This window comes from Hemicordylus capensis, chromosome 1 (assembly GCF_027244095.1).
Source record: "Hemicordylus capensis ecotype Gifberg chromosome 1, rHemCap1.1.pri, whole genome shotgun sequence".
NCBI lineage: Eukaryota > Metazoa > Chordata > Lepidosauria > Squamata > Cordylidae > Hemicordylus > Hemicordylus capensis.
The window spans coordinates 295,073,007-295,091,215 of NC_069657.1; the positions used below are offsets into that span (position 1 = coordinate 295,073,007).

The following is an 18,209-nucleotide window of genomic DNA, read 5'->3' on the forward strand; positions in this document are numbered from 1 at the left end:
CTCTATCATTTACAAGAAGTCACAAGTTCAAAACCTGGATGTGATGTACCACTAGAAAGATGTGGAGACATTCCCACAAATAGGTACACCTTGCCCTAGGGAGCATATGTGCTTGTTCATAAGTTATTATATCATCCCATGCTTCACCCCCTACTATAGTCAGCCTTTCACAGGGTTATATACAGGGTAAATGTGCTATGATTGAAAGCTAGTTTAGTCTGAATCCTATACTCCTTCATGGATGGATGGGGGAAAGTGAAGCAGGTGGTACTGAAGAGGGCAGTGTTTTTTGCTGCACTCATTCCAATTTAAGTGTTTTGACTTAAATAACATCTGAAGTTGATGGCTGTGAATGTGGCTATGATATGAAGGGTTTGGCACAAGTTCAGTCTAGTATTTTTCATCCTGCCCATGGCACACCCTTATCTCATCCATTGCTGGCCTTTGCACTGCCTGAGCAGACAGAGGACACCCATCTTATGCCAATTGCTGTTTAGTCTGCCTACCTGAAAAGACTGTATTAACACCACATGGAAGGAAAGATTGTGCGAGTCGGTGTCGACTCCTGGTGACCACAGAGCCATGTGGTTTTCTTGGTAGAATACCGGAGTGGTTTATCATTGCCTTTCTCCCGCACAGAATGAGATGATGCCTTTGTCATTGACACTGAAGTGAGCATCTGCTTCCAGCACCTTCCTATATCACTGCTGCCCAATATAGGTGACTACAATTATATTTTTACTAGGCACAGTCTGGGAAGCACACTGGTGGAGATTTGAACTAACAGCTTCTTTCTCCCTAGGCAAGCTGCTTCCCCACTGTACCACCACAGCTGATATTGACACCACATAAGGGACAGTTATTTGTGGTAGCAAGAAAGCCATTCAGAATCCCAACTTTGCTCAAGGGAGACAGTATTTATTTATTTATTTATTTACTTACTGCCTAATATAGAAATTTCTAGGCAGTGTACAGAATTAAAACATAATATAAAATATAAAACATTTAAAATTCATAAAAAGATAAAAATCATAATAGATAAAAACACATTAACATTTAAAAATTTGGTCTCAGTTGAGGGCCTGGGAAAATAGGCACGTCTTCAGGGTCCTCCTAAAAACAAACAGAGAAGAAGATGCTCTTATTTCAGCAGGGAGTGTGTTCCAAAGCCATGGGGCAGCCACAGAGAAGGCCCGGTCCCTAGTTGCCACCAAACAAATTGGCGGCAACCATAACCGGAACTCTCCGGATGATAGGTGACAGGGTTCATGACACCCTGGACCTAAGCCATTAAGGGCTTTATAGGTAATAACCAATACTTTTTATTTTGTTGGGAAACACATCGGCAGCCAGTGCAATTCCTGTAGAATTGGTGTTATGTGGTCCCTTCATGTTGTCCCAGAGACCAGTTGGGCTGCCACATTCTGAACAAATTGTAGTTTCCAAACTATTTACAAAGGCAGCCCCACGTGCATTACAATAGTCAAGCCTAGAGTGTATTACAATAGTCAAGCCTAGAGGTTACCAGCATATGTACCACCATTTTAAGGCCATTTGTCTCCAGAAATTGGTGTATCTGGCATAGCAGCCGAAGCTGATAAAAATCACTCTTGGCCACTGCCTCAACCTGAGAAACCAGGTAGAATTTGGGATCAAGGGGCACTCCCAGTCAATGCACCTGATCTTTTAGGGGGAGTGTAACCCCATCCCAAACAGGCAGATGTAAACCATCTCTCAGATTCCAACCCCCTACAGACAGTACCTCCATCTTGTTTGGATTTAAACTTCAGCCTATTATCCCTCATCAAGCTCAATATTGCCTCCAGGAAGGCACTTAGGCGGGTCATGCCATTTCCCGATAAAGCTGATATGGAGAAATAGATCTGGGTGTCATCAGCATATTGATAGCATCCCAGACCAAACTTCCTGGTGATTTCTCCCATCGGTTTCATGTAGATGTTAAAAAGCATTGGAGAGAGTATGGAGTCTTGTGGAACCCCACACTTCAGCTCTCACTTTTCAGAGCAATAGTCTCCAAGCGACACCATCTGGAATTTGCCAGAGAGGTAGGAATGGAACCACTGTAAAACAGTGCCACCCAATCCCACCTCCTTCAAGCAACCCAACAGGATACCATGGTCAATGGTATTGAAAGCCATCGACAGATCCAAAAGGATCAGCAGAGTCACATTCCCTCTGTCGATCGCCAATTGGAGATCATCCATCAGGCCAACCAGGGCAGTCTCAACCCCATAGTCCATCCGAAAGCCAGTCTGGAAAGGATCTAATAATTTGTGTCATCCAAAACTGCCTGGAGATGAGAAGCAACCACTCGCTCAATCACTTTGCCCAACCAAGGAAGATTAGAGTCAGGTCTGTAATTAGCTAACTGAAGGATCCAATTTAGGTTTCTTCAAATAAGGTCCAATAATAGCCTCCTTAAGACAAGGAGGCCCTCCTTCAGAGAAGCATTTATAATATTTACCAGACCCTCTCTGATAATATAACTGCCAGGTGAAATAAGCCAAATTGGCCAAGAGAAGAGAGCAGGTGATGTACAGTCGGAAGCAGTTTGTCCACATCTTCAGAAGTAACAAACTGAAAGTGATCCAATTCAGTCCTACAAGAGGAGTTGCTGCGCACCTCTACGATAGACTCTGCAGTTACTGCGGAGTCTAGTTCAGCGTGAATACAAGATATTTTATCTGCAAAAAAGTTGTTAGATACATCACAGTGAGTGACAGATGGTTCCAAGTTCAAATTCAAGGCAAATGGGGTACGAACTAGCCCCCTCACAACTCTACTCAAATTTGCAGAATTCTTTGCCATCTGCACTGCCAGAGCATAGATCCTCAAATGAGCTCTGTGTTGCAATCTATCGGATTAGCACCAAGTCTTCCTCCACTTGCGCTCTAGTCATCTATCTCGCGGCTTCAACTCCTGCAGTTCATCCAAAAACCATGCAACTGACTTTAAAGCAGGTTGGAAAGGATGCTTAGGAGTGATTGTGTCTCCTACTCTAGTAAGTTTATTATTCCATATTTTCTCTTTGAGTATCAACAGAATCACTAGCCGAGCCAGCTTGAAACCCTTCCATGGCTTCTTGGAATCCTATTGGATCCAATAACCTTCTCGGGTGGACCAACCTAATGGGTCCTTCACCGATACAGGGGTGGGTTGTGGCTGCAAATCTTACCTTTACCAGATGGTGATCTGTCCATGACAGTGAGGAGATAACAGGGGTCCCTAGCCATGGGACACCACTCTGATCAGAGCAAAAGGTAGGGACTTTTTGGTAGGGACTCTCCTGTTATTACTCTTGTGAGCAAAAGGTAGGGGCCTTTTGGTAGGGATCCTCCTGTTATTACCCCTGTACTACTTACCCCTGCTAACTTGGCAAAGAGGCACCTTTTAACGTGGTGATTCTCTTTATTTAGCAGGGGGAGAGTAACTGGCCCTATCCACCCCCAGCACAGTACTTCCAGTGACTGTTGCTGGTGTCTGTCTTGTGTTTCTTTTTAGATTGTGAGCCCTTTGGGGACAGGGATCCATCTTATTTATTTATTATTTCTCTGTGTAAACCGCCCTGAACCATTTTGGCAAGGGTGGTATAGAAATCAAATAAATAAATAAAATTAGAGACCAAATCGAGCGTGTGACCTACATCATGCGTCAGTCTAGAGACCACTTGGGATAGGCCCATAGTCGTCATGGCCACTATGAACTCCTGAGCCGCCCCTGACAACCTGGTCCCAAAATTAACATTGAAGTCCCCCCCCAACAACAACCTGATCCACTCCAATGCCAACTCAGCAACCAGGTCCGTCAGCTCAGTTAGGGACTCTGTTGGACAATGGGGTGATAGGTATATCAACAGAAGTCCCAATTTATTCTTGGTCCCTAGACTTAGGAAAACACACACAATATTGGCCAACTCCCTGACAGGGATCCTGGTAAGGGAAATAGTATTCTTATAGACCACAGCCACCCCATCCCTTCCCACATCCTCTCACCTATTCCACCATGGAGTAACCAATTGGGAGGAGCTGGGACCAAATCGGGCCACTAGCCTCTCCCAACCATGTCTCCATTATGCACACCAGGTTGGCATCTTCATCCAAGATCAAATCATGGATGATCTCAGGCTTATCTTGGACTGACCAGGCATTAAGGTGAGGCTCTGTGGTTGTACAAACTGCTCTTCAAGGTCAAAGAGGTAGTAGGCCTGATTGAGGGGGAAACCAGGATTGAGTTACTAAAATTCCCTTCCCCTATTATGACCTGCTAATCTGTCAGCACCAAATTTTGGTTGATTCCCCACCACCACTGGAATGGCTGTCCCAGATACCCCCCACCTCCCCATCTCTGGATGACCCAAGACACATACCTACACCTGGCTCAGCTAATCACAGGGCAGCAACAAGATAACAGGAGGGTCCCTACCAGAAGTCTCAAACAATGCATTGGGCCCCATCCCCAAAGACTGCCCCCAAAGGCCAGCCTGCCTACTTGTTATCTGTGCCAGAGGCTGCACCTCCAGCAGAAGCTTCCTTCTTTTAAAGGCCACAGAGTTGGAAAAGCCCAATCAGCTGTCTCTCACACAGCAATGGGCAAGGCTGTCCAGCTGCTTGGTGTTAGAGCAATTAAGAAGGAGAAGCAACCAGCCAGGGGTGTGGAAAGGAAGCCTTTGGCAGAGTCTAGAGCTGGCCTGACCACCCCAAACAGGGAAAAAGATGAGGGAGGCAGATGGAATGCACACAAACCTCCTCCTGATGTCTCCTGCTAAGTGAGACATCATTGCTACTGCCCCCACCATCACTGTTGAAAGGTGCTGCTTATGGGTGGGGTACATAGCTGGTGGATGGACTCACCATGTGTGATCATGTGAGGTGCACACATAAAGTTCTGGAATGCTGTAGCACATTTATTGTATTCAGTTAAGCCAGTTTTGTCCCATTGTTACTGGAACAGCCCCAGGATCATATGAATAAAAATATGCTTGAATACATGAGTGATGGTGCACAACTCAGAAAGAATGTATTTTAAAAGGGAAGGACTATAACACGCACATACAAAGAGACAAGAGAGCACACATACTGAAGAATCTGACAGCAAAAAATGAGGTGAGAATAACCTCCCCATCTCCCAAATGACAGGGCACGGCAGGGGTCAGGTTTTAAGCAGGTAATGCTGAAAGAATGTGCTCTGAGCAGAGGTGGAATTGCTATCACCAATGGCAACAATACAAAACATGCCTAGGGGGTGCGTGTTACCATAAAAACTCTAAAGCTCCATGCTGTACAAATGCATACTTTTCACAGGGAGTACAAGTAATATTAAAATCTTCCCTTCTCTGACCCATTCTCTTCCAATTCACTTGTATTAAATTAACTGCATAAGTATTAATAATCCAGTACCAATGTTCATCTAATTGAGGGCTCTTACAATAAATGTTTCATTACTCAACAAAAGAGATTAAAAAAGAGAACAAAAATGAAGCTGAAAGGGAAAGTCAGGAAGATCATATCATTCCACAAAGCATGGCAGTTATTCAAAAACCAAAATAACAGAAGCTCAGTTGGTATGTATACCAAGAAGGAGAAAAAGGTACCATCAAGTTAAGGAGGATGCCAGCATGGCTAAGAGTAGAGTAAGGGAAGGTATAAAGGGGGAGAAGATTTCCTTCAAAAAATGCAAGTCTTGCCCAAATGAAGAGAACAGAAAGGAACTTAAAGTCTGGCAAAAGAAATGCAAGGAGACAATAAGAGATGTAAAAAGAGAGTTTGAAGAGCATATAGCTAGAAGTGTCAAGGGAAATTTTTTTTTTAAATTAAATATATCAGAAGCAGAAAAACTGCCAGGGAGACATTTGGACCCTTAGATGATGAGATGAGGGCATGAAAGGGATTATTAAGGAGGTAGGAGATTGCAGAGAAGTTGTTGTTGTTGTTGTTATTATTATTATTATTATTATAATTTACATTTGTACACTGCCCCAAACTTTCATCTCTGGGCGGTTAACAATAGTATAAAACAAGTTAAAATATATACAAAAACTTAAAACAATTTAAAAATCAACCATGAATTAAAACCTTAAAATTTAAAGAACAGAAAAAGCTTGGGTGAAGAGGTGGGTTTTCAAATGCTTTCTAAAAATTGTCAGAGATGGGGAGGATCGTATCTCAGCAGGAAGCGCATCCCATAGTCTCAGGGCAGCAACGGAGAAAGCCCATCACCGTGTGGCCACCAGCCGAGCTGGCGGCAACTGGAGATGGACCTTTCTGGATGACCTCAATGGGCAGTGGGGATCATAATGAAGAAGACGTTCTCTTAGATACCCAGGGCCGAAGCCATTTAGGGCTTTAAAAGTTATGACAAGCACTTTGTATTTTGCCCGGAAACCTATTGGCAGCCAGTGTAACTCTATCAAAGGAGTGATGTGGTCTCTCCGAGATGACCCAGAGACCAACCTGGCCTCCGCGTTCTGTACCAACTGAAGCTTCCGGATTACGTACAAAGGCAGCCCCACATAAAGCGCATTGCAGAAGTCAAGTCTGGAGCTTACCAACATATGTACCACTGTTTTGAGGTCATTCATCTCAAGAAACGGACGCAGCTGGCGTATCAGCCGAAGCTGATAGAAAGCACCCCTGCTGTCTAGTTGAATGAGTTATTGACATCTGTCTTCATGGCAGAGGATACTGACCTTGGAGAAGCCACTGCCAGTCTACATAGACAATACTGAGCTAGAAAGACCAGTGGTCTGACTCAGTATATGGCAGCTTCCTATGTTCCTATGACCATATACCCATTCCAGAACTGAGTTTCTCAGGCTTGGAGGCTGAAGAACTCCAGACCAGAGAGGATGTCTTGAAAAAGTAAAAAATAATAAATTGCCACAGAAACATGACATCCACCCAAGAATTCTGAAGGAACTCAAATGTGAAATTGCTGATCTCCTTGCAAAAATATGTAACTTGTCCCTACAATGAGGATATGTACCAGAGGACTGGAAGGTAGCTAATGGAACTCCAATTTGCAAAGAGGGATCCAGGGGAGATCGAGGAAACTACAGTCCAGTTAGCTTAACTTCTCTGGCAGGAAAATTGATAGAAAGCATACTTAAGGACAAAATTGTTAAACTTATAGAACAGGTCTTACTGAAGGAGAACCAGCATGGCTTCTGCAAGGGCAAGTCTTGCTTCACTAACCTTTTGGAGTTCTTTGAGATTGTTAACAGGCATGTGGATAAAGGTGATCCAGTTGTCATATTATACTTGGACTTCCAAAAAGCTTTTGACAAAGTTCCCCATCAAGGGTCTTGAGTAAACTTAGCAGTCATGGGATAAAGGGACAGATTTATGTGTGGATTGGTAATTGGTTGACGGACAGGAAACAGAGGGTAGGAATAAATGGACAGTTTTCACAAGGGAGGAAAGTAGGAAGTGGGGACCCCCAGGGGTCTGTACTGGGACCAGTGTTCTTTAACTTGTTCAAAATTATCTAGAAATTGGAGAAAGCAGCAAAGTGGCCAAATTTGCAGATAACACTAAACTATTTAGCGTAGTAAAATCCAAAACAGATTGTGAGGAGCTCCAAAAGGAATTCTCCAAACTGAGTGAGTGGGCAACAAAATACGGCAAATGTGGTTCAATGTAAGCAAGTGTAAAGTGATGCATATTGTGGCAACCCCCGCACCCCAACTTTACATATACAATGATGTGCTCTGAGCTCTCGATGAATGATCAGGAGAGATCTCTTGGAGTTGTGGGGGATAGCTAGCTGAAAGTGTCGACTCATGGGTGGAACTACGATTGGGCAAGGGAAGACAGTTGTCTGGAGCCCCCGCTGCCTTGAGGTCCCCCTCAGAGACATGTCACATGACTCCCCATTGCCCACCCGCCCAGCCTGAAGGCCCCTCACTCAGCCAGCCCCCCTTGCCCTGTTCGCCCTCTCTCCTGCTTGCCCTCCTGGCCGGCAATCTAAGCAGCCTGCAAGCTGCTAGAGCTCCTTCTCTCTCTGCCTCTCAGCTGATCAGTGGGTGGGCGGGGCTTCCAGAGAGGCCTCTGTGCAGGCCCTTCTGAAGCCTGAACTTGAGTGCTGGCAGGCAGCAAGGAGGGAGGGAGGGACAGACAGACAGTTCTCTGCAGACCCTCTGCCCAGGCCAGCCTGCCCAGCCTTTGCTAGTAATGGAGGTAGAATGTGAATTCCTTTTTGTGGTTACCCCCCACCCCCACCCCACACACACATAGAGGAATCTGCTTGCTTGCTGTAGGGCTTTGATATGGGGTGGGGGAGAGACTGAGAAGTCTCTGAATATTTAATTTGAAACAGGTTGGAAAATTTGCTGGCTTTAAAAAAAAACTATCTAAAAAGTCCTATAAGTGGCTAATTTCATGGCAGAAAATTATAAAAGCTTCTGGAACAAACAATATTATATTATATTATATTATATTATATATTAATTTATTCATTCATTCATTCATTCATAAATGCACTTATGTTCAAGTTGTTTTGCAACCCAGAAGGTCTGAGTTAGAACCATGAAGCATGTGTTGTGCTTTTATTTTATTTTATTTTTCTTTAGAAATGCCAAGTTGGTTGGACATGTCCAAAAACCTCACTCACTATTTACACTGCATGTCATCAGTCAGTATGATTCTGTAATGATATGAAATGTTAAGGAGGCCCTGGACATGCTGATTTGCCCCCTAGCCCCACACCCCACTAGGGATGACCCTGCTTCTGAGTACCTGCAGAGAATGGTTTTTAACTCAGTACAGTGAGAGACCACAACCAGCCCTGCTTCCACATTGGGGAGCAGGGAGAATGACTTTTAGGACACAGGGCGTAACTTCCTTGAGCCCTGGCATGTCTCATCTATCTTACAATTCTACCAAGAAGAGGCAGATTCCTCATCCCCCCCACCTCTTTTTCTCCTGAGGAATGGTGCTAATTCTTGCTTTTTTCTCTATTTCTCCCCACCTGTCTTCCTTGCTTCAGTGGGACTTACTGGTCTCCTATAGGGAGTAAAATATGCTGGCAGCACAAATTAGTTTGGTTTGGTTTACATCCCTGAGCATGTGCAATCCTATATGCACTTACCAGGGAAGGATCTCAGACAGTTGAATGCAGTGGAATTTATTTTTAAGTAGACATGCTTTCCTTGCTAGTAAGTCCTTTGGGTTTCACTGAAATGTACTTCCAGCTAAATGTGGTTAGATTTGCTGCCTGAGGCTGCAATTCTCCACACACTTACCTGGGACTTTTACACACAGCAGGCTTTACTGCAAGTTTACTGGGAGGCTTTACTGCGAAACTGAAGTTGTCCCAAAGAACCAACCCAAAATAGTGGATTTTTTTAAAATTCGGATATAAAACAGGCTACACTCTAACAAGCAGTGAAAACCTGAAGTGCGTGTGAACTGCTCCCCAATAACTCGCAGGGACTTCAGGGTAAATCTGGCCAACATGTGAATGCAGCACCTCCATTCCAGAGGAGGTGTGTGTTAAAGGGCTTTAAAAGCCTCATGTGAAAAACCTCCTGCAATCAAACTTTACTGAATTTGTTCAGAATTCTGAGAAAAGATACACAGGCTCACACTGCATGGTTGAAAGTCTCCTTTGCTAATCTGCAGCGAGGGGCCCATTTTAATAATTAGTGTTTCTAGTGTGTTCTAGGCACTAAAATTAGCACAAATATATAGTATTCAATGTATATCACTTTATATTATGAAGTGTGCATGTATATATTCAGTGAAATGTATTTCCAGGCAGCATACTTATTTTGAAATATCAGACTTAAATCCTTGGGGGCTGGGGTGTGCAGAGACCCTGGACTTGGGGGAGGGGGGCATTTCAAAATCTTGTCTCTGGGCCCAATCCAACCTTGCTACTCCCCTGTGTCAACTCAGTGTGCAGCAGCTGTGAAAAAGGCAAATTCAATACTAGGAATCATTATGAAGAGGATTGAAAATAAAAATTCTAATATAGTTATGCACATTATATAAATTTATGGTCCAGCCATATTTGGAGTGCTGCATACAGTTCTGATCACCATATCTTAAGAAGGACATTGTGGAACTTGAAAAGGTGCAGAAGAGGGCAGCCAAGATGATCAGGGGCCTGGAGCACCTTCCTTATGAGGCAAGGCTATAGCATCTGGGGCTTTTTAGTTTGGAAAAGAGGCAACTACAGGGAGACATGATCGAGGTGTATAAAATTATGCATGGCGTAGAGAGAGTGGACAGATAAATTTTTCTCCTTCTTGCATAACACTAGACTTACCGCCTGAAGTCTTTGGAGGAGGTGGTATATAAGAAAAATTTAATAAATAAATAAATAACACTAGAACGAGGGGTAATCCCATGAAACTGAAGGCCAGGAAATTTAGGACCAACAAAAGGATGTACTTTTTCACACAGCACATACTTAATCTATGAAATTCTATTATAATTAATATAATCAATTTTATGATCATTAACATAATCTATGGAATGCCATGGGATGTGGTGATGGCCACTAGCTTGAATGGCTTTAAAAGGGACTTAGACAAATTCATGGAGGACAGATGTATCAATGGCGACTAGTCTGGTAGCTATAGGGCCACCTCCAGTCTCAGAGGCAAGATGCCTCTCAAAATAAAGTTGCAAGAGAGCAACAGCAGGAGAGAGGGTATGCCCTTACCTCTTGCCTGTAGGCTTCTCAGAGGCATCTGGGTGTTACTTTGTGAAACAGGATGCTGGACTAGGTAGGCCTTGGGCCTGATCCAGCAGGGCTATTCCTATGTTCTTATAATTGCAACTCCTGAAAATTCTCAGTTCCATTTTGCAAATGGGTAACACAAATTATCTTGACTTGTACAAGGTAACTGAATTTCATCTTTATTATCTCTCTTTTCAGCAACTTTATAGTAAGCAATTGCTATTCTGTTGTATAGGTAAGACCTGGTCATTGATGGGAAACCACAGGCTGTAATAGGCAATTAGCATGAGAAGTTATTTGACCCCTAGAAATCAAACTAGACAAACTACTTATAGTTCAGAAAGCATTCTTGGAATTGTATGCATTGTGACAGATATTTTTGTAAAAAATGATGGTGGGTGATTGTGTGACTTTCAGTGTCCCTCACCAAACTGCTGCCATGGACCCATTCCTACTTGACCCAAGAGTATTGCTCCACCATCACCACATGAAGATCACAGGCATAGAGATGCCCTAGAGCAGACCTGCTCAACTTAGGCCCCTCCAGCTGTTTTTGGACTTGACTGACTGATTGATTGATTGATTAAGTGCCATCAAGTCAGTGTCAACTCTTAGCAACCACATAGATAGATTCTCTCCAGGATGATCTGTCTTCAGCTTGGCCTTTAAGGTTTCTCAGTGGTGCATTCATTGCTGTCCTAATCGAGTCTGTCCACCTTGCTGCTGGTCGTCCTCTTCGTTTCTTTACTTCAACTTTTCCCAGCATTATGGACTTCTCAAGGGAGCTGGATTTTCGCATAATGTGTCCAAAGTATGATAGTTTGAGCCTGGTCATTTGTGCCTTGAGTAAAAATTCTGGATTGATTCGTTCTATGATCCATTTCTTTATTTTCTTTGCTGTCCATGGTATTCTCAGAAGTCTTCTCCAGCACCAAAGTTCAAAAGCGTCAATACTTTTTCTATCTTGCTTCTTCAAAGTCCAGCTTTCACATCCATAGAGTGTCACGGGAAAAACCATTGTCCGAATGATTCTAATCTTTGTAGGTATAGACACGTCACAGCATCTAAATCTCCTTACCAAGACCTTCATTGCAACCCTACCAAGTGCTAGTCTGCGTCATATTTCTTGACTGCTAGATCCTTTACTGTTGATGGCCAATCCTAAGAGGTAGAACCTATCCACCGCTTCAAAGTCTTCATTATCAATTCTGAGGCTGGTTGCTGTACCCGTTGTCATTAGTTTAGTCTTCTTGACATTTACTTGTAGTCCATTTTTTCACTGTGCTGCTTGACTTTCATTACTAGAGCTTGCAGACCATCCGCATTCTCAGCTATCAGAGTGGTGTCACCAGTGTAGCGCAGGTTATTAGTGTTTCTTCCTCCAACTTTAAAGCCACGTTTATCTTCCAATCCAGCTTCTCTCCACATATGTTCAGCATTTATGCTGAATAAATAAAAAATGTAGTTTTTGGACTACAACACCCATAAACCCCAGCCACAGTGGCCAATAGCCAGGGATTATGGGAATTGTAGGCCAAGATCTGCAGTGGGGCCAAAACTGAGCAGCCCTGCCCTAGAGCCTCAGCAGCTGTCCAACAATGCTGATCCCTGGTGATGGCTCTGCCAACAAAAGCCTGAATATCAGCTTGCTAACAAAAACAAGGAGACTGCCCTATAAGTAACAGCTTTGGCTGCTATGAAATATCACAGAATTTTCCTTGATTCCAATACAGTAGGCTATAAATTGGGTCGATGTCCATTCTGCCCTTGGTTTTTTATATGATACTTGTTATCTTATTCCATGTGCTTCTTTTTGCTTGTCATGTGTGATTAAAATAATTACATAAATTATTTAATATATATTTAAACCAACAAATGTGTGACTGAAATGATTACATAAAAAGATCAGTTGGGCAGTCACATACAGTGATACTGCCAGGTGTGTGAAGGATTTGTGCTAACAAGGTTGCTATATACCATTCACTAGTATAACATGTTTTCCATTCGGGTCGGAAATCCTGCATTTTCTTCCTTTTCTAAAAAGCTTCACCCACCTGTTTGTTGCATAGGAGGAGAAGACAAAGCAGAAGTTCCCCATATCTTTGGCTTGATCCAGTGTGAACAGACATGACATTAGTTTTGACAGATGTGGACAGGTTAGTTACTGGCCTCTTACTGGTTAGTTACTGGTTAGTTACTGGCCTCTTACTGGTTAGTTACTGGCCTCAGGAGCAAGTGCCACACTTTGCCCTTGCACAATTGCCCTTGTGGGAATTCACACACTGGTTATATACACAGCAAGCATAGCCAGGGGTGGATCTTTTCTATAGGCAAAGTGGGTGGTGCTCACCTAAAATTTCTCAGCCATGTTGTCTCTGTCTCCATTTTGTGTGTCTACTGCTTCCCTCTGTTGTTCCCTGCTGTTCTTGCCTGCTGCTGCTTTAAGGGTTGTGAGGTGGGCAATAGTAGAAATGAAAAGCCCAGTTCTTTTAAAAGATTAATATTAATAAGGCAGGAGCTAATAAGCATGCTCATATTTGTTTATGCAAAGTGGGCGGCCCTAGGACCACCCTATAAACCAATCAGAGAAAGATTAGGCTGATTGACTCTTCAAGCAGCCAATCAGTGTCCAGAGGGTGGAGAAGTCTTTTTCCTTTAGCTCCTCAGAAGAATCCAAACACCTTTTTGGTTAGAGAGCAGGTAGCCTGCCTAAGTCTGATCTTTTGCTGGCTTCCTTGCGGTGAGTCTTTTTTTAAATTTTTTAAAAAAAACATTTATGCCTACTAGCACCTCTGAACCAGCCCCAAACTGGTTTTAATTCAAACTGAGTTTGGCCCTCATTTGTGGGTGCTGGAACTGAACATGCCCAGTTTGGTTTGAATCCTGTTTAGTTTTGAACCAAGCTGGGAAAACTAGTTCCATGCAGATCTGTACTTTTAATGATATCCAGTTTTAATGTTATCTAGTTTTAATTGTACTTTTAATCTGTTTTTAATTGGTTTTTTTATTTTAATAGTTATGTGTTTTTAAATTTTTTTTAGTGTAAACTGCCCTGAACCACTTTAGGAAGAGTGGTATATAAATCAAATAAATAAATAGATAGATAGATAAATAAATAAATAAATAAAGATATATTTACTTTTACATGTATAGCCTGTGCTTCCTCCAAGGAACCCAAAGTGCTGCACTTACACTTTCCTCCCAACAACCCTATGAGGAAAGTTATGCTGAGAGATAAGTGGCTGTCCCAGAATCACCCAGTTAGTTTCATGGCTGAATGGAGATTTGAACAACAACAACTTCTTCTTTTTCTTCTTCCTCCTCTCCTAATATACGTTTTTGAAATAATCAGGCAGGCAGACTTCTGATGGCGACTTCAGAAGGAATTTGCTTTCCACAGAAGGAGCCTTTTGTAGCTGGTCTTTGCTTTACTTATGGCTTGAAAAGTTCTTTTCGTGTGTGTGATCTTGTGTTTTGATCCTGCCACATTAGATACAAATCTACACACTTCTGTAATCCTGTTAAAGCACTCTAAAGCAACTGATGTTTTCCATATTTCTTTGTATCTCTGCTGATGAGCAATTGAGATTTGTGTACTTGTATATAGGGATGTTTGGCATCGTGGGTAGAGAGTGGTGAGCAGGATCTTTAAAAAAGAGAACAGTCCTTACCTGTTCTCCACTGCAGCCTGCTGCGACAGCACTGCCCTCAAGAACCCATGCTAAGCTCCGGCACACACCTGCCCTGCCTAGCATCTCTCCAGTCCGAGGAATCACCAGCTGCCACTAGGCACAGCACATTTTCCATATTGCTCAAGAATGCAAATAAGACCTATAAAGGCCTTTTTGGCTGGCTCCCTGTGACAACCAGCTCTAGGCAATTGGCTCTAGGCAACCCAGTAGGGAAGCTTTACAAAAGTTGGTTCTCTTGTTCTTTGTATAAAGAATGCATGAGTCACTAAGCTAGTAAGTTTTTGTGGACTACTAAGTTTTCTGGACTTATTTCCAAGGTTGTCACAAATAGAAGAGCTCCTGTTTCTGTGCTGGAACATGCAAACTCAAAAGCAAGGTTTTCAGTTGGGGTAACTACTAGTCATTTCTTGTTCTTGATTCCTCCTCCAATTTTTTATGTATTAATTTCTCCAGAACTGGTCTCTCAGGGGCTTTTCTGGGTGTGGCCTTGAGACAGTTTCACCTCACACTGTTGTTATGCAGTGCAAGAACACAGAGCCTCCAACCATTAATCTAAAAACAAAAAGAAAGAGTCACAACATATTTTCTCTGTCATCTGATATATCAGAGAGTTATTGAAGGCTGGGATTTGCACTGGTTTTCCCTTTCTTTGTCTATTGAATTCATTATATAACAGGCTTTTGTTAGATTTCGGCCCTGCCTTCCCTTACTATTTAGCAGTCTTTCTGTGGTTTGGATTTTAGAATAGTATTCACTGGGGACTGCTAATGCTGATAAGCTCCATGTATTTAGGCTGGCAGTTCTATAACATGGCTGCTCACATGATTTAGAAGAATGTACAGTCCTAAATGAGGCTGCATTTTGTGATGGCTGTCATCATATGAACTCTGAAAATCAGTCTGTCTGCTGCTCAAGGAGTCCTTTCCTCTGCTGTCTGCAAGACAAACGTTAATGAGCCCAGGACTGAGCTTGGTTTGTTTGTTTGTTAAGGTATAGTCCAAATGATGATCTGTGGGGCCAGCTTGATAATGCATTAATATATAGGATATTGTTATATTTATGACATTCTGCTGCATTAGTTTTGAAGGTAGCAAGCTCAAAAATTAGGATGGTGGGTTCAGCACCCGCCCCTCACAAATGCACACACCCTGTTTTCATAAGAAAAATGATAACTTATATAAGAAGTTATCATAAGCAAATGCCAGCATTTAAGTCTGGTCAATTTGATGATGGGAGTATTATTAGATTTATGATAATTGAATCAGACTTCCAATAGTAGCAAATTCCAAAATATTCCCAAAGGGATCAACCACCTGTTCCCTCAATTCAATCTTAGGCAAATGAAAATGTAAATGCTTCATTTTGGGTGTCAAACCTAGCATATTAATGTCAGAAACGTTATCGTACAGAAATGTTACCGTACAGTAAGCTAAATACAGGTCATGTTCCACAAAAATGATGATAACTGGATTACTCTTACTAATTCTCTGTCAAGAGGAAAGGGCTTCCTGGGTTTTATTTGAACCTGAAAGCAGTTTCAGCTTATAAATACGCACTGCCTCTGAGAAAGAGGGCATTTTTTTGGGAAAGAGGATATTGTTTGAGGACCAAAAGGTCAAGAAGAGTTAAGCTGAGTCCCAGCCCTTGTTTTCCCATTAGTGCTGGATTACCTGTGCAAATGGTAGAGCATAGTCTTGTAAACAAAGTTTGTTTAAATAAATAAATAAATAAATAAATAAATAAATAAATAAATAAATAGTGTGTGTGTACACACACACACACAGAGAGACAGAGATGAACTGTGTGAATGATGTACAGCCCACCCTTCTCATCTAAACAGCTTCTGAGAGCTGAGACATTTCTCCAAGGCTGAGAGCTTCATACCAACATACTGTTAATTGCAAAAGACTGGTTTGGATGATACCATCTGCTCCCCCCTCACATAATGAGGGGCATGTCCCCCACATCTTTATGCAATGTTTTGCTTTGAAAAATCAAAGGGAGGTGCAATTCATCCAAACGACCCCATTAGCAATATTCCCTAGAAAAGGAATTCCTAGTTGTTTAATACAATTCCCAGCACCCCAGCTGCAATGGCTTTTGGCTGGGGATTATGGCAGCTGCAGTTAGCAACATCAAGATCCCTGTTACAAGGAACACTATCCATCATACTACTTAAATACTGCTTTCATGTAGTTGCCCCACTCTGCCTGCCTTTCATAGTCAAAAACTGACGTGATAGTCAAGAGTGAATCTAGAGTGAATATACTGGATTAATCTACAGACAAGGTGAATCCAACAGATCAGGTGGACAAGATAAGATGTTTGGGCTCCAGGGATATGAAAAAAGCATTTATAAGAGAACTTTAAAATTGCCTGCTGGAGAATAAATCACCATTATGTTAGCAGGAATAGAACAACAACAAATATTTATGTACCGCTTTTCAACAAACGTTTCCAAAGTGGTTTACATAGAGAGATAACAAATAAATAAGATGGATCCCTGTCCCCAAAGGGCTCACAGTCTAAAATGAAACATAAGATAGACACCAGCAACAGTCACTGGAGGTACTGTGCTTGGGGTGGATAGGGCCAGTTACTCTCTCCCTGCTAAATAAAGAGAATCACCATGTTTAAAAAGTGCCTCTTTGCCTAGTTAGCAGGGGAACAGAACCAATGACAATGTTTTATAGCAGAAGCAGATTGGGGCAAATTCAGCTTCTGGACAAAAATTCCAGGCCCGCATCTAATCATCATCATTCTTCTTCTTCCTTCCTTCCTTGTTTACATAGTCAGACAGGTGTTATTGACTAGTTTGTTTTATCCAGACATCGAGTCCTTCCCAAGGACCTGAGATGGCTGAATTTTATTTTCAATGTTGTTGCTGTTATTATAGATATCGTCGCAGAATATAGACTGTTCCCAGTAAAGCTGCTTTTTGTAACTGGCTGATGGTGATTTCTGTGGCCCCTATGGTGTTGAGGAGCTCTTCAAGTTGTTTTGGAATTGCACCTAGGGCGCCAATTACCACTGGGATTATTTTGGTCTTTTTCTGTCACAGCCTTTCAATTTCAGTTTGTAGATCTTTGTATTTGGTGATTTTTTCTATTTCTTTTTCTTCTATTCTGCTATCCCCTGGTATTGCTATGTCAATTACTTTAACTTGTTTTTCTTTCTTCTCAACTACAGTTATATCTGGTGTATTATGTGGCAGATGTTTGTCTGTTTGTAGTTGGAAGTCCCATAATATTTTTACATCTTCATTTTCTTCAACTTTTTCAATTTTATGGTCCCACCAATTCATGGCTACAGGTAGCTTGTATTTTTTGCAGATGTTCTAGTGTATCATCCCTGCTACCTTGTCATGCCTTTGTTTGTAGTCAGTCTGTGCAATCTTTTTACAACAGCTGATTAGGTGGTCCACAGTTTCATCTGCTTCTTTACAAAGGCGGCACTTGCTGTTTGTTGTTGACTTTTTGACTTTTGCTCTTATTGCATTTGTTCTTAGTGCCTGTTCTTGTGCAGCCAGTATTAAACCCTCTGTTTCTTTCTTCAAGTTGCCATTCTTAAGCCATTGCCAGGTCTTGGTGATGTCTGATTTCCCACTTATATTGTGCAAATATTGACCATGCAGTGGCTTATTTTTCCATTTTTCTGCTCGGTTCTTGACTTGTTCTTTCTTGTAGGCCTGCTTTGTTTCATTGGTGTTGAATAGTTTCTCGTTATTGACCATTTTAAGTGCATCTTCTTCACTGTCCTTTATATACAGGTATTCTTCAAGGACTCTTTTCTCCTCCTCTAGTGTTTGATGGA

At 42.2% G+C, this 18,209-nt stretch overlaps 1 long non-coding RNA gene across 1 annotated transcript; it reads right to left on the reverse strand.

Annotated features, from left to right (window-relative positions):
* Positions 1–897: 897 nt before the first annotated feature.
* Positions 898–13,306, reverse strand: LOC128340766 (uncharacterized). Its single transcript, XR_008313938.1, has 2 exons — positions 13,055–13,306; positions 898–1,113 (listed from the first exon to the last, which is right to left on the reverse strand). It is a non-coding gene; the product is annotated as an uncharacterized LOC128340766 (long non-coding RNA).
* Positions 13,307–18,209: the final 4,903 nt, after the last annotated feature.